Here is a 14,508-nt window from a genome sequence, read left to right on the forward strand (position 1 = left end):
TGGCTACTGTTTAAGTAACTGGTACAGTCCTGTAAAAGGTGTCTGGGGAAATGAAAAAAAAATTTACAAATATCAGCAAATTCTTTGTGCTGTTTTCTGTGTTGTACAAGGAAAAAATACTTCTTCCTTCTTTTTATCTCAGTATCCATTAAGCACCACTTGGTTAGGCCTGACTTTAGACATCCACATATAAAATTATCTCATGAGAATGGACTGTATTTTTCTTCCCATGATACAGCTTGAAGTGATGTTAAGTAGGAGGTCTAGGCTCAGCTATATGAAAGTTAGGTTGGAAAATAGGTTAGATAGATATGAAGGTTAAAAAAAAGAGAAGAGAAACCAAACTAAAACTCAACTGATAATAAATCTCTGGTGTGTAAACTCAGAAGATAAGACAGTCTCACTATTTAAGTGTTCATTGTGACAGAGCCGAGTTTTATGGGGAATTTCTGAGTACCTGGCAGTCTCTGTGGTGTTGTAGTCTTTCAAAGAGTAAAGCCAATGGGAAAGAAACCTTGGTTTATTCCTAGGAGTTGGGAGGAATTGTGTTGAATAATCATGAAAAGTAAAACTGAAATCTGTTTGAGTATGTAACTGTAACATGTTGACTGACTGTCATGTTTTTTGTGTCCAGGGCTGTGTGTGCTTGGGGTTGGAGTTAGGCTGAAGCATTGGTGTGAATGGCAATGTCTTTGGAATTAAAGGTGGTTGATGAAAGTTGCAGTTTAAACTCTAATGTGTAAACAAGAAAGTTGAGATTGTTTTTAATGGTTAGGTGGTGGAAAGGTGTAAGTGTATACAGATATTAAATCCTGCAAATACTTGACAGGCAGAACTCCTCTGTTGTAACACAGACATTGATGGAATTTTGACTTTGGTGAAAAGACAGGCTGCTACATAACCCATAACTACAGCTGCTTTCTTGGAACCAGTTACATCATTTACAGCATGGCTTTAACTATGTTTCTGGCATGACAGCCTTCCCCTCCTGATCTTTATATTTTTTTTTTAAATTTCCTGCTTTCTCAGAGCTAACCTTTCTGTGCAGTACAGCAATAAAAAACATGTTTTCCTGTCTCCCCTGGGAGATAATGGGGGCTGGTGATAAAGTGGTTAATATTTCCTCCTACCACTACCTCTGTCCACTTGCTCCTTCTGAGCTTAAATAAATTTGTATTAGTTCTGCTCAGAATTTATAGTTCATTATGTTCCTTTTCAATGTCAGTGGTTTTAAGTCTCAAAACCTTCTATCTCAAGGCTTTTCCTCTGACAGTATCAGGCTTGTAAAGAAGTAACAATAATTCTTACTAATCCAATTTCAATAAATGGTTGTCAGTGACAAGTTACTTGTGGGGACCTGAATGGGTTATGTCTGTAACTGTCCTAAGAAATTCCAGCATCCTTCCTGCTTTTAGATGTTTTTCAAAGAAAGAAAAAGCTGGTATTTCAGGCCAGCTAACTGTCTTGCAGATACCTTTTATAGGATATCCTCCCATCAAAGTTGTGAAGGCAAATGCTTTAAATAAAAATTTGGAGATAAATTTAATCCTGTGATCTTTGTCTCAAGTAATCTTCACTGTCAGAGTGATTCAGGGGTAACATGAGATTGATTGCCCTGATGCCTGTCTTTGAATTCTGTACAGTTGTGCCAGTTTAATATTACTTTTGCATGTACTTTAGAATATAATGGGAGACTCCCTTCACCTACAAGGAGGTATTGATTTAATCCTTTTTCTTTGCCTGTTCATATATGTACCACAAAATTGCCTTAACAGTTTGTATGCTATCTCCTGACTGAAAGCATCCAGGAATGGCATACCTGGATTTTTATCTCTTTTCTGCCATGGAAAAGAAGAAACTGCCAAGACTTCCGTGCCAATTAAGAATACTCTTCTGCATTTCTTTGTAATTATAGCTACCTAGAGACAGTGTAAATTAAAGAATCTTTAACAGTACATTAATCTAGACTGACTGAGCAGATACTGGGATTTGCTTAATTTCCCCTTTTAGTCAAGTAACAGAGGTAGGCTGAAAGCCTGCTTGCTCTTAACTGTGATACAGTACAGCTGGAAAAATGAATGTTTGGAGTAGTTGTGAGTTAAGAGATTTATAAGAATAAGGCTGGTAGCTGCAGATACTTCATTTTCCCTTCAGGTAAGTGCAAAGTTTATTCATATTTGAATAATTTGCCCAGGGACTTACTTCCATATACAGAGATTTCTCCCAGGCCTGTTCTATTTGGCCTGGTCTCTTCTCCTCAAATAGGAGAAGGACTTTTTTTTGGCGTTTCTTAACTAAGCTGTGGATTTGGAGTTGCTTGCTCTTTAATTTTAGCCTCTGAGTATCAATTCTATAAATAGGGAAAAGTAGACTTGGTTAGAATTTTTGAAAGCGGAAGCAAAGTCTTAAAGGGTCAGTCATTTCAGAAGTGCTCATTTTCTATTAAATATCCAGCTAGGCATTTTTAAAGAGTAAACAGGCCAAAAGTAAGTTTTTTATTCTTCAGCACACTAAGGAGAAGGCTGAAAGCTATGAATTTGCATGTTGGGAATGGTGTTTATGGTGTTGACTTTAAACTGTGTTGCAACACTTGAGTGCTTTACTGATTTGAATGTGCCTGATAACAATGCTTGCACATCAGAGAAACCTGTTGAGGGTGAGGGAGCAGGCAGCTTGATGGCAGATCCAAAGTCATGAACAGTCGCATAGGTGATAGAATGTATTAAAGCAGTATTAATACTCAAGCTTTCAAAAGATTTCATAGTTAAGAAAACTTTTGTGGAGCTCTGATTTCTGATGAAAGGTAGCAATAGATTTGGGTTAGAACACTATAGACTGTTATGTTGCTCTCTGTAGAGCATGTTTCTCTGTGTTAACTTCGGAGGGGTACTGATGTGGCAGAATGTAATTTAGAGCAGTTTTTATGTAAAGAGTGCATGATGTTTAGGGTTCTTTGCCTCTCATGTTTTCCCATTGCAAGGGGAAGTAGTGTAAAAGAATAGTGTAAGATGTGAAATGTATATCCTGTATTTAAGCATTTTATTTATTTACTAGGACTTGCAATGGAAAGCTTTAACAGTCATAAAATTGATGGTATGAAATATTAATTTAAACCAGAAATTCTAGAGCTGTCCTTCTTTTGTGGGTGCAAGACAGCAGCTTTGTGGGAGCCCAGAGTGCAGTGACTATAGTGAAAAGTTCCCATCAACAGCAACATTCTGAAGAGTAGAATGGATCAGGTGTAGCCATCTGTGGGCTGGTTTCTGGCTGTGTCTCTTTTTCTGTCCCTCTCCCCCACCCCTTTTTTGTCCCTACCTGGTGTTAAGTAGATTTCTTTTCACCTCGGGTATCTTTTGAACTTCCATGTCACTCTGTGTGTGATGTAATTCTGCTTGAGTTTGTGTGCTGAGGAACGATCCTGTTTGCCATTCCCCTGCTCTTGCAGTCACACATCTCAGAGGAAGTAAAGTCAGTGTTCTGCCTTTGGGCTGGCAGAGTTAGGGCTTATTATGACAAAAAGCAGGAAGAGCTACAGTTGGAAGGAGGTTTAGAATCACTGTCTTTAAGCAGTAGCTTTTATTGTCTAGTAGAAAAGTTATAGCTGTGTTTTCTGAAATATATCTGCTTCAGTGGCTTGGCACTACCCCAGTGTACCGTTTTGGAGCAGTGATCCTTGACACAAGTGAGTGCTGAAGCAGCTCTTTCCCATTCCAGGCAAAATGCTCGTTGGAAGAAACTAAAAGTCTGTAAAATACTGTTGGATAATTCCTTATGATAATCAAAACTTTGGTAGTGTGTACAAGAGTTTAAGGTAAGGAAGACATTTCCAGAGAGTTTAATTTCCTACCAAGTGTTGTTCTTGTGGTGCCATGTGTGCGCGCAAAGGCAGCACATGGGGCTCCAGAAACTGCCTCAAATATGAGGTTTCTCAGTGAATTAGTTCTTGTTATTGTTGTATTCCAGTACTATCAGGATGTGATACCTTTTAAGGCAAGGTCTTTGTGCCTGAAATTACAGCTTTTGTATCTTCTCTTGTGATATGTTGTATTTGCTGGTTTCAAGCTAGACAGAGGAAGTGTAGCTGCTCATGCCCTCTGCTGTCTGTTAGGAATGTGACATGGGACCAGAGTTAGAGATGCCACCTTTCTGAACTATCATTGTTTCCTTGCCTGGCTCTTGAGAACATTTTTCAGGGTCTCAGGAACTGCTTAATGACTTCTCTGTCTTGTCATAAGCATGGTGTTCTTGATCATGGAGGATGCTCTGGCTGACTAGCAAAACAAAAAGCTGGTTTTAATTTCCAGGTGTGGTTTATTCTTCACTTGTTCTATGGACTTGTTGTGGACTCTAGTTGTATGAGAGAGGATAGAATTTGTGGGTCTTGAGCAAAATTTCTTTTGCTCAAAGGCTTCTTCCATGGGAGCAGCTTATTCTGTAAATTAAATACACGTACTAAAATGCAAATTGTACATTTACGCTCATTTTTCATCTTAAGAAATTATCCCAGTGTAGGTTCAGTTGTTTTTTAAGAAGTGTGTTCTAACTACAGGACATTTTATGACATTCCTCTCTGATAATCCAGCAGTAGCCAGTTGATTGATCTGGATGAAACTTTTTTCCTCTGAAGCACGTTGTTTCACATGTGCATAATTTCCTTTTTTTTTTAATTATTTTTGTTATCTTTGTGAAATGATAATTTGATCAGCAGATGGGAACACTTGAATGATTTTATAATTAAAAATAGTCTTAATAAAATATTTTTTTGAACTGTAGCATGCATATTTGAAGTGAAGTTACTGTTTATGTCCAGGATTAGACTGGGCTTTCTCAAATGATTAGTTAACTTCTTACTGTCTGTAGGGCCTTAACTTAAAGGCTTAAGAAGCTCAAGTTTTCAGCAGTAAAACACTTAACTTTCATTATTTTTCAGGCTGATGGATGAGAGTTTAACATGAATATCTTTGCTGGATAGGAATGCAGTATCTGATTTTTGGAGTCAGTACTGCTTCAGCAATTTCTGTGTGTAATGTGATGTAGTGCAGAGATTTTGGAGGTATTCTGCATGTGTGTATCCTCACTGGCTGCCTGGAGAGTCACTGAACAGCCTCTTCTATGCTTTTGCCTTTATCCATTGCTGCCCTTACCAGCTCTTGCTGCAGCAGAATTCAAAGACAACACACCTGGCTAAAGTCCTTCTCTTCTTAGTATTGAATGTTTGGCCTTATCATGAAGGAAGATAAGATAAGATAAGGAACTGAGGTATGGCAGTGTTAATTACCTGGAAGCAAATAGGAAGTCATAGTAAAAAACAGGGATCAAATGCATGTTTCTCTAGTTACTGTAGCAACTGCACTGAGTTTCTGTAGCTGAATGACTCCTCATAAAACATGTTTATACAATAGATATAAAGTTAGTAATAGGATATGGGACTCCTTTAGTTTCTCTGCAGTGATACATTAACTGAAAGTACATCCAGGTGAAACTTTTTTGTACTTTCAGACCTGTAAGATCTTAGTCATTGTTGGTGGCTTTGTTTTTAATACTGTTGTTGCTGATACTTGTATTTTTAAGAAAATAACAATTTGCACAAAAATGAGATGGAGGTCCAGAAGGCCAACATCCATTTCTAGATTTGAGTGATATGACAATGAATAAGTTAATATTTGTCTTGTTACTACATTATTGAAAGCCAGATTATTTTTTATTTAAAGACAAGAAAGCTACTGGAAGCCTCTTGTTCATCCAAAGGGGTTTTGTGCTGCTCTTTGTGAAGTTAGCCCTCCTTTTGTTAGTGAGCTTTCTTTGGTGCTTATGACAATACCATTAGGCAAAAAAAAAAATTCTAGTTCAGCCACAGTGATAACATATCTTTATTAACAAGATTTATGTAAGTCTTCTTACTTCCTCTGTCTTGTTTTTGTCACATTCCAGTATTCAGAGATTGCTGGAAAATGTCTGTTGTTGGAAAGGTCCTTCTATAAGAGATTTCTGCTATAAGAACACCCATAAATCATCCAGTTCTTTGGCAGTGTCTTTGCCGCATGAGATGTCCTTGATAAATTGTGTGAGTTCATGAATGGCAATACAAATAATTCCATAGTAGGTAATGTTTGTTTTAGCCCATGCTGGGCATGGTGACCCTCAAACTAAACATTGTGAAAGTTAACTATCTTTACTTATTCTGAGACTCCTTCTGAGAGAGATATGGGAGCTTTCTGTAGTTGCACTGAGCGAGGCCAACAAGGCTCAATCACTTCTGTTAGAGCAGATGATTTAACTTTTCTGAGTGCTCCTAATTGTGAATGTGTGTAGCCTTCTTCTGTCAGCAGCCAGACACATATATGGTGTGCAATTAATTTTTGCATCTGTACTAAATCCAACACACCCTGTAGGCACTGAATCATAGTCCTTGGACAGATGAGTACTGCAGCACCACGTGATGGATCCAGCTCCTTGCTGGAAGTTACACATCGATGGTGTGCATGCATGCGCTTCCCTTTGTACCTCTCTCCAAGCTTGTGCTGGGCTTCCAGCACACAATTGCTGTCACACTCTTCCCAAAACCGTCTTTCTGAGGAGCTCAGGAGCCTCTGCCTTTCGTTTGGTTGAACGTTACCCTCGTATGTGGCACTGCCCGTGCTCTGGTTGCATGGTGTGGTAAAGGGCCCTGTGGGTTTCTCAAGGAGGAGCAGCCTAAAGCACACTCTGCCTGTAGAGCAGCTCTCTCATCACATGGTTTGATGGAGTCCCTGATCCAAATTTGGAGATTGTAGAAGCCAGGCACTATAATTTCAAGTCTGGTTACATATACTAGTACAATTTATCCCTGGTTTTCAGTGATACTCATGAATTTCGTGGTCCTAGGACTTTATTCAGGATGCTTGAAGTCCTTGTACTGATGATACTCTTGTTGAATGTACCGGCATCTGCCTGAAATTAGTGGTAATAGGATGAAGACAAGCTGTTATCTATGCATGTTTGTTGGAGTTTTATTTAAATACAGCAACTTTGTGTCTACCAGAATTATGCTGGCCCTGATTCCACAGTTTTGTATAATACAGTTCCTTTTCTTCATGTGTGTATTCTAGTTGGGTTTTGTGGCTGTATTTCTTCATGGAAAGTGGTTCTCCAGAGTCTGTTAATCTTAAGTAAGTCTTTCTAGCTTCAGAAGAGCAAAAAAAGCTTCGTAGTGTGACACATCTCTAAATAAAAAATTAGGGTTTTTTGGTTTTTGGTGGGTTTTTTTGTGTGTTTTCTTATGATTATTTGACTTCTGTTACAGGGTAAAGTTTGATTTCAAAGCATGAACTGACTGCCATGCTGCAATCTCTAGAGCATGTGTGTGAATATTTAAACATTGGAGTCTGTAATTTTGCTTCAGCAGAAAAATGTAAGACTTGTTCTTATATGCCTCCTTTGTTACTCCAAATACAGGGTAATATAGAAAAAAAATTGTTGTGCTCCTATTTTGACTGAGGTTGTAACTTGGATTGTACATTAAAAGTTGGAAAAATGCCTCTGGAGATGATGGCATCTACAAGTATCCTTTGAACAAAGATCTTGTGCTATCTCAGTGCATACTGAAATGAGAGGATGTGGGAGTGTAAGAATGGCTTGAAAATTCATCAGATTTCCTATGCAGAAATAGGAGTCCAGTTGCCTTTAATGTCTTGGTAGTGGGAAGTGGATGTAAAAGCTCAGAGTGGGCAGACAAACTTCTCAGGGTGAGGCTTTCTACTCAAGGTCTCAAACATGAGCTTTGCAGTTTTTTGGGGATTTTTTTGGTGTTTTTTTTTTTTTTTTTTTTTTTTTTTTTAATAAATATTGGATCCTAAAAGATCATTCAGACTGCTTAAGCTAAGAGCTTAAACTATTTACTCATCAGATAAAGTTAGGTACTGTAAACATCACTAAGAGCTGGAACTAATGCCTGCCTCTCTGTGGACTAGATAACAAGCTTGTCTAAATCCAGCTGATTATAAAATAGGGGGGGAAAAAAAGGATATATTGACCAACTGCCCAGAGCAAGGGCTTTGTAGCATCTTTCCTAGGCTGTCTTCCCCCTTCAGAATTTTTAAATTACAGACTTGTTGGCATAATGATGGGTAGAAGGGACACCTGACTCTACGCTCTATTTAAGGAGTCTTGAATTGATTGTCTACCTGAGAGGCAGGCTCGTGCCTCTCTCCCAGCTGAAGCTGGGACACTTTCTAAGTAAGAATATGAAGGACACTGAAGGTGGGGCATGTTATGAATAGGGGCTTCAGGTGTGTACCAAGGAATGACTAAGCACAACAGAGCCTGTTGAGAAAGAATTTTTATAGAGTGGAAAAGTCTTTTGTGTTTAGTCTTTGCTTAGGACAGATCTCTGTCCAAGGGATATCTTAATTAAACTGATCTTGCAGTTAAGATATGCAGCTTCTATCCTATAATTACAAGTCTTAACTTACTGAAGAGTTTGTGTAGCTTGCTCATAACTGTAACAGTTAAAACTCTTAGAAAGCAGAACTGGTCCACTGGCTCTGCTCACATGAGGATCTTCTTTCATTGTGCCTCTGTAGGTAATAGAAGAAACAGGACTGATCTCACAATCAGTCCATGTGTTAATTCCTGGTTTCTGTCATTCAGTGCCTTGGTTGGGTGTTGTGTATCCAAGGAGAAAACATACACTAACTGAGATCTGAAGTCAAAAAATTCATAGCATCTGTACATGAGAGTGAAGAAATATTCCAGGTTGTGCTTTGTGCCAGTTTCTCTGTATGGCAAAAATGTTTTAAGACAAAAGAACTGCTCCTGACATTCATTATAAGAATTATCAGACTTTCTGCAAGGACTATGCACTTCTGACCAAGTTTTTTATAAGTTACATGATATGAAATTAATTGTCCTCCTTTGTATTTATCAAGAACATCCTCTCATTAGAAATAGGAAAAGATTAGTCCTGTCTCAGTCTATCTGTACGTACTTGCCCTTTTCACCCTGCTATGGAAACCTGCTCCATTACTAATCTGGAGAACATGTCATCTGTGTCCTGCCTCTTCATCTCTGAGTTGAGTCACTCTAAAGACTTGAGTCACTCTCAGAAGAGTAGTTCCGTTTTAAAAGGGAACTGGAGAAAATAGTCAACGTTTTATTTCAAGTCTGGCATCAAATATATTCTTATCTGCTCACAGTTAAACTTTAATCCTGTCTAATACACGAGTATTCAAATGATTGGCATATTTACTGCTTCCACATTTGTCTTTGAAACAGAAGCATATGCTTATTGTATGGCTAAATGGAATAAGTATTTAGTAGTTTCAGTTTAGTTGTTTTTTTACACAAGAGCTACCTTCTTCTTACTGCTGCATTTGTAGTAAATGCACATAAAGGTTTCTGAGCTCCAAGAAGCTGGATGAATTAGGGCTTGAAGGTCAGTAATAGTCTGGTGGGAGTCAGAACTTCTACAGTGTGAGCAAAGTCTACTGGAATTGGACCATACGCTATTTCCAATTGTAATTAATAAATTATAGAACAAAAAGTGATAAGGATAGTCATCTACTAAAATTCAGTCCTTCTGTAATACTTAGTTATTTTGAAAACCTGTATTTTTAAGGGAAGTTGCTAAATTGTGCCACAGTACTGAGCTTGAAATACCAAGTCCAGTGTTTGAAAGCTGCAATATGGCACTGACAGGAGAAAGTGTTCACAATTGGGAATCCTTTATATGACTTTGGAGAAATTATTGGAAGAAAAGCAGGTCAGTGTTCTGTTTGGTAAATTACACCTCAGAGAATATATTGTGTTGGGCTGATAATACTTTAAACCTCTGCCAAATGTTTGCTGTGGGACAAGGGAAGGTTATGTTTGTCTTCCATCTCTGTCTTTGCAACTCTTAGTTAACTGGATGATCCTAATTTACTCACAAAATTAGCTTCTAGTACATGAATAAATACTAGAGGTACATTTTTAACCATAGTTAGTGGTTTTGCAGCTCAAACCTGTAAGGACTAACATGCTTAAGTCTGTAACTCACGCTGTTCTGATGAATGAAAGAAAAGGAATACTTTTGGTGTTGAGACTAGTCAGGGTGTCACTAGAGTGCTCCAGTGTTACATGGAAGCAGAGCTGCAGGTTTCTGGAGGCAAATAGTTTTAACCTTGGAATGTGTCTTTGCATCAGTTTTATTAACTACATGATGTACAGTTGAAGCTCAAACTATTGAGTTTTAGTGTAATTATTTGATCTTAAACACTTGGTTTCTTTTCTGTCCTGGAAATAAAGGAATGACAGCTTACTTTCTCAGCTGTGCAGAAGTAAATAACTGGGGATTTTTGAATAGTTCTAAGACTACCAATTCCTCAAATCACAGGAGAATTTCCTCTTTCAACTGAAAATTAAAGTTTTGGCAAAATATGTTCATAAGGGGGATGTGGTAAGCACATTTTTTTCTCAAAATTTTTCATAGAGGTGCACAGAGAGAAAGAAAAAGAAAACAATTTCTATTTCTGCTCCTTGCTTTTCCTATGTAGAGTGTGTTTAGAGAATTGTTTACTTAGAGTGATTGCTTAATTAGATTCTGGTGAGAATTGTTTAAGCCTGATGGCCAATCAAATCCACCTGTGTCTAGCCTCTCACGAGAAGGTCACAAGTTGTGAGTTAGTTAAATACAGTAGTTAGAAAAGGAAGTATGTAATTTTGGTATGTTCCTTTATATAGTATATTAATATATTATAGCATAGTTATAATAAAGAAATCATTCAGCCTTCTAAACTAAAGTTAAACATAATTTCTTCTCACTGGGTTCACCTACATTTTATAATAGGGGGAAAAGTAGTCTGGATCATTTTAGTGGGTTATAAAATTCTCAATTTTTGCTGTGGACCTATTAGCGAATCCTAGTATTTTTGTTTTCCTGTTTTTGTAGGACACTGGTTGTGTTGCTTTCTGCCTCTTTTTTGCATAGCTATTTACTCTGAAGAGTAGCCTGCCAGAAGCTCTGCAGGGGTTATTTTGACTGCTCAATGTGTGTGCTGTCTTAGTCTGACACCAGAATTGTTTGTAAGCTACCATAAGCCTTCTGAGACTTAGTGATCTTTATGGCTTATTTTTTCTTCAGCTCATTTTGTATACTCTGCATTTCAGATATGTCTTAGGATGGGCTGTTGTGTCTAGCAGTCTGTTGTGATGTGTGTTTGGGAGGATACATCACCTTAAATCCACATTACTGTCTCTCCTGTGCTTTCTATGTTTTGGACTAAGCAAAATCAAGCACAGGCAAAGATGATGTGCACAATGTGATTTTTAAATGTGGTTCATATCTGTACAAGAGTGTTAGGTATACAGGTTAGGTGGAGTTACTTCTAAATGGAATTCAGACAAAGCTTTTGAGTTGAAATAGCCTGTATGTTAAGTTGTGAAATCTACATTTGTCTGGGCTTTTGAAGATGCTGTGTAGGTTACCAAATAAAGAGGAAATGAAATGGCATCTCAGGCCACCCCAGATGGTCACTTCAGTAGTGCCCTTGGGATGCCACTGTCTGACTGGAGCAAGGCAGAGAACTGGAGTGTGGGCTGTTGGGTCAGCAGTTGAAGGCTGAAGCAGTTGAAGGACCCCCATCTATTTGCTGAACCGCTTAATAAGACTGCAAGCTGTGGTAGAGATTGTATCCAATCACACCTCAGATGCCCTCGAATTATTATCCAAACAACACTCTCAGATGAGGGCCTTTGTATACCAAAACAGGATAGCCCTCGATTACTTACTAGCCGAAGAAGGGGGTGCCTGTGGGAAATTTAACGAATCTCAGTGTTGTGTAGAGATAGACGATTATGGGCAGAATTCAAGGACAGACTGACCTCTACATCTGTTTCCCTCTGCATCTCAGCCCTGGGTCATTCCTGTTACCTGCTTGTGAAGACATGTAGGCAGTTCTGACACGGGCCTTTTCTGGGCTGTAAGTGTCAGTCTTGCTTTAATGGTGGCAAAGACTGCAAAATTATTTAACTTGAAGGTCTACGTAGACACTGCTATATCTGACAATAACTGTGTGGTTTGCCTCAGTATTTCAGCAAACTGTCTTGAATGGAGTACCCTGAATCCCTCAGTAAAACTAACTAAGCCCTGTGTTAGTGGCTTTACCTTTTGCTCCTGAGGACATAGCCATGAATGAATTTCTCCGAAGTTTTCTTCCTCGTAGCTCAAATGAGTCTGAAACTTGGAGGCTTGAGAAGCACTTGCTGTGCTTCTGCCTGCTGAAACATGTACTCTAGGGAAAAGCAAACACTGTGCGATTCACGGAAGGCTTTTTGCATCTTTATGGTTAATTCCTGAGCATGAATTTTGTATGGAGAATAAGATTTAATCAGGTGCTGTGCTAATTCCACCTTCCCCTTAAGTGACAAAACTAATCAAGTAAGGGATGGTCGCTTACATCAAGAGGTGAAGTGTCCCTAATTTAGCAGGAACAAGTAGGTTTATTGTCTGCTTCCTTCTTTTGAATTCATCATCCTATAAAGCTATGCCAACACAGTGTGTGGAGGGTAGGCAAGGATATCTCCTGGGAATGAGCTTACTCTTTTGTTGTTCACTTGCTATTCTCATTAGCCTGTCAAAGAAACAGTGTTAATTTACTCCACAAAGGTCTATTGAATTAAAAAAAAAATTAGTTTGTGAACAAATCTTGTCTGTAAACTAAGATGGCAGCTAACTTGTTTTTTTCTCAGCTCTGCTATTTATACCACAGATTACACTTTGGGGATCTGTTATTTAAAAAGAAAAATCATCTCTCTTGACAGGTTTTATGAACTGAATGGGATTAATCTAGATTATATAAAAGGAATTATTGCCTTGAGAGCTGTAGAGATCTTCCAAAGGAGCCACGTTATCTGCAGCTTTTTCTGTGTGTGCTCCCACTTCAGCACCCTTGTCCTTTCTGTCTGCAGTGCTGCCCAGTGCTCCTGTGCAGCAACCTCCTTCCTCTCCAGTTCCTCCTGTCACACCAGGCTTAATTCTTTGCCCCATGTTGGCAGATGATGTGCTTCCAGGGCTTTTCTGGATGCTTCCATCATCTCTTCAATCCACTGCCAGTTGGGATTCTCCCATCCAGAATTGCCCCACAGCTATTGCTGCTTGCACTGGCTTCCCTTTTTCACCTGAAGCCAGTCTGCAGGAATGGGTTGTCAGGGAGGAGGAACTACAGCACAGGAAATGCTGAGCAGCCAGAAGTGGGAACAGTGCAGGACTGGAGAGGGCGGAAGAGTCTCCAGTGAGCTTAGATACTCCTTTCAGTAAACCAAAATCCTGCTTGTGATTTCAGTAGTTGCAAGGAAATTTAATCATTCAGATTTGTCAACGTGATGCTATGTGTCCTGACAGTGGAACAGCAGAAATATAACAAATTTTCTGTTTAATGAGATGATCAATCATGCTTGAAAAAAAATCCATTTTTGGTACTGAGTGAGAAGCTTTTCATACTGCAGTGTAGCAGGGTAGAAGGAAGTGTTTTTGATTGAGTGTATTGAAGGAACTTGTTGAGTTTCTTAAATGGTCACTCAAGCAGCAAGACTTTCAATCCTCTTAAGGACTGTAGGCAGTGATAGAACTGCTCTGCTCAGCTCTTGCCACGCAGCATGAATGAAAGGATCTTATGGCTTCCATTCAGTTTATAAGATAATTGTTAACCTATGCAGTTGTCTGGCAAGAGGTCCATGAATGAAAGGGACTGAATAGGGTGGTGGAACAATTGTTTAAACAAAGCCTACACATTAATGGAGTGACTGTGTTTTGGGTGTTTTTTAGATTTCCTCTTCTGCAAGAAAGAGAAATAGTGCTTCTTACAACATTTGTAGAAAAAAAAAAAAAAACTAAACACTAACACATTAACTTGACAGGCAGTTGCTTATCTTAGGTACTGCCTTGACACAAATTGGCAAAAGTTATCATTAGTTAATTTTAATTTTCTTTTGTCTGCTTTTCAACTGTCTGTTGCAATTATTGCTTCAATGTAGCTGTGAATAGGATCTCTTGGTTTTATTTAGCCATCATATTTGGCATAGTATCTCAGAGTCCTTGCCTCCTTTTCTCCTAACTGTGCTCCTCAGGTTGCAAGTTTTTCCTTTGCAGAGAGGGCAGGAGGCAATGGGTGGCATCTTTTGATGGTAGTTTTTACTGTGACTAAAATCATTCCCCAGCCTCAATACTTCATAACTCTTCCTCTTCCCTCCACCCTTCCCAAGCTGGGACAAATCAGTAATGTTATGGTGTTTGTGATTAGAAATTTAACTGCAAAGCAACATATTTTTGTTAAATGCCCATTAATCTGGGTTACCTGATGTAAGAGGAACTGCTGATAGCTGATTAAATACAAATTAACGCTGAATATTTCACGCCTCTTCAGCTAGATTTGAAATGACATGACAGAGATTTTATATTTCTAAACCAAGTTTGTGCTAAAAACAGACGTGTTGCAGAATATGCTTGACTTTGCTTTAAGATGCAGAAAGAGAATTGGAGGACAAAATGGGAAG

Source organism: Anomalospiza imberbis, chromosome 1 (genome assembly GCF_031753505.1).
Source record: "Anomalospiza imberbis isolate Cuckoo-Finch-1a 21T00152 chromosome 1, ASM3175350v1, whole genome shotgun sequence".
NCBI classification, from domain to species: Eukaryota; Metazoa; Chordata; class Aves; order Passeriformes; family Viduidae; genus Anomalospiza; species Anomalospiza imberbis.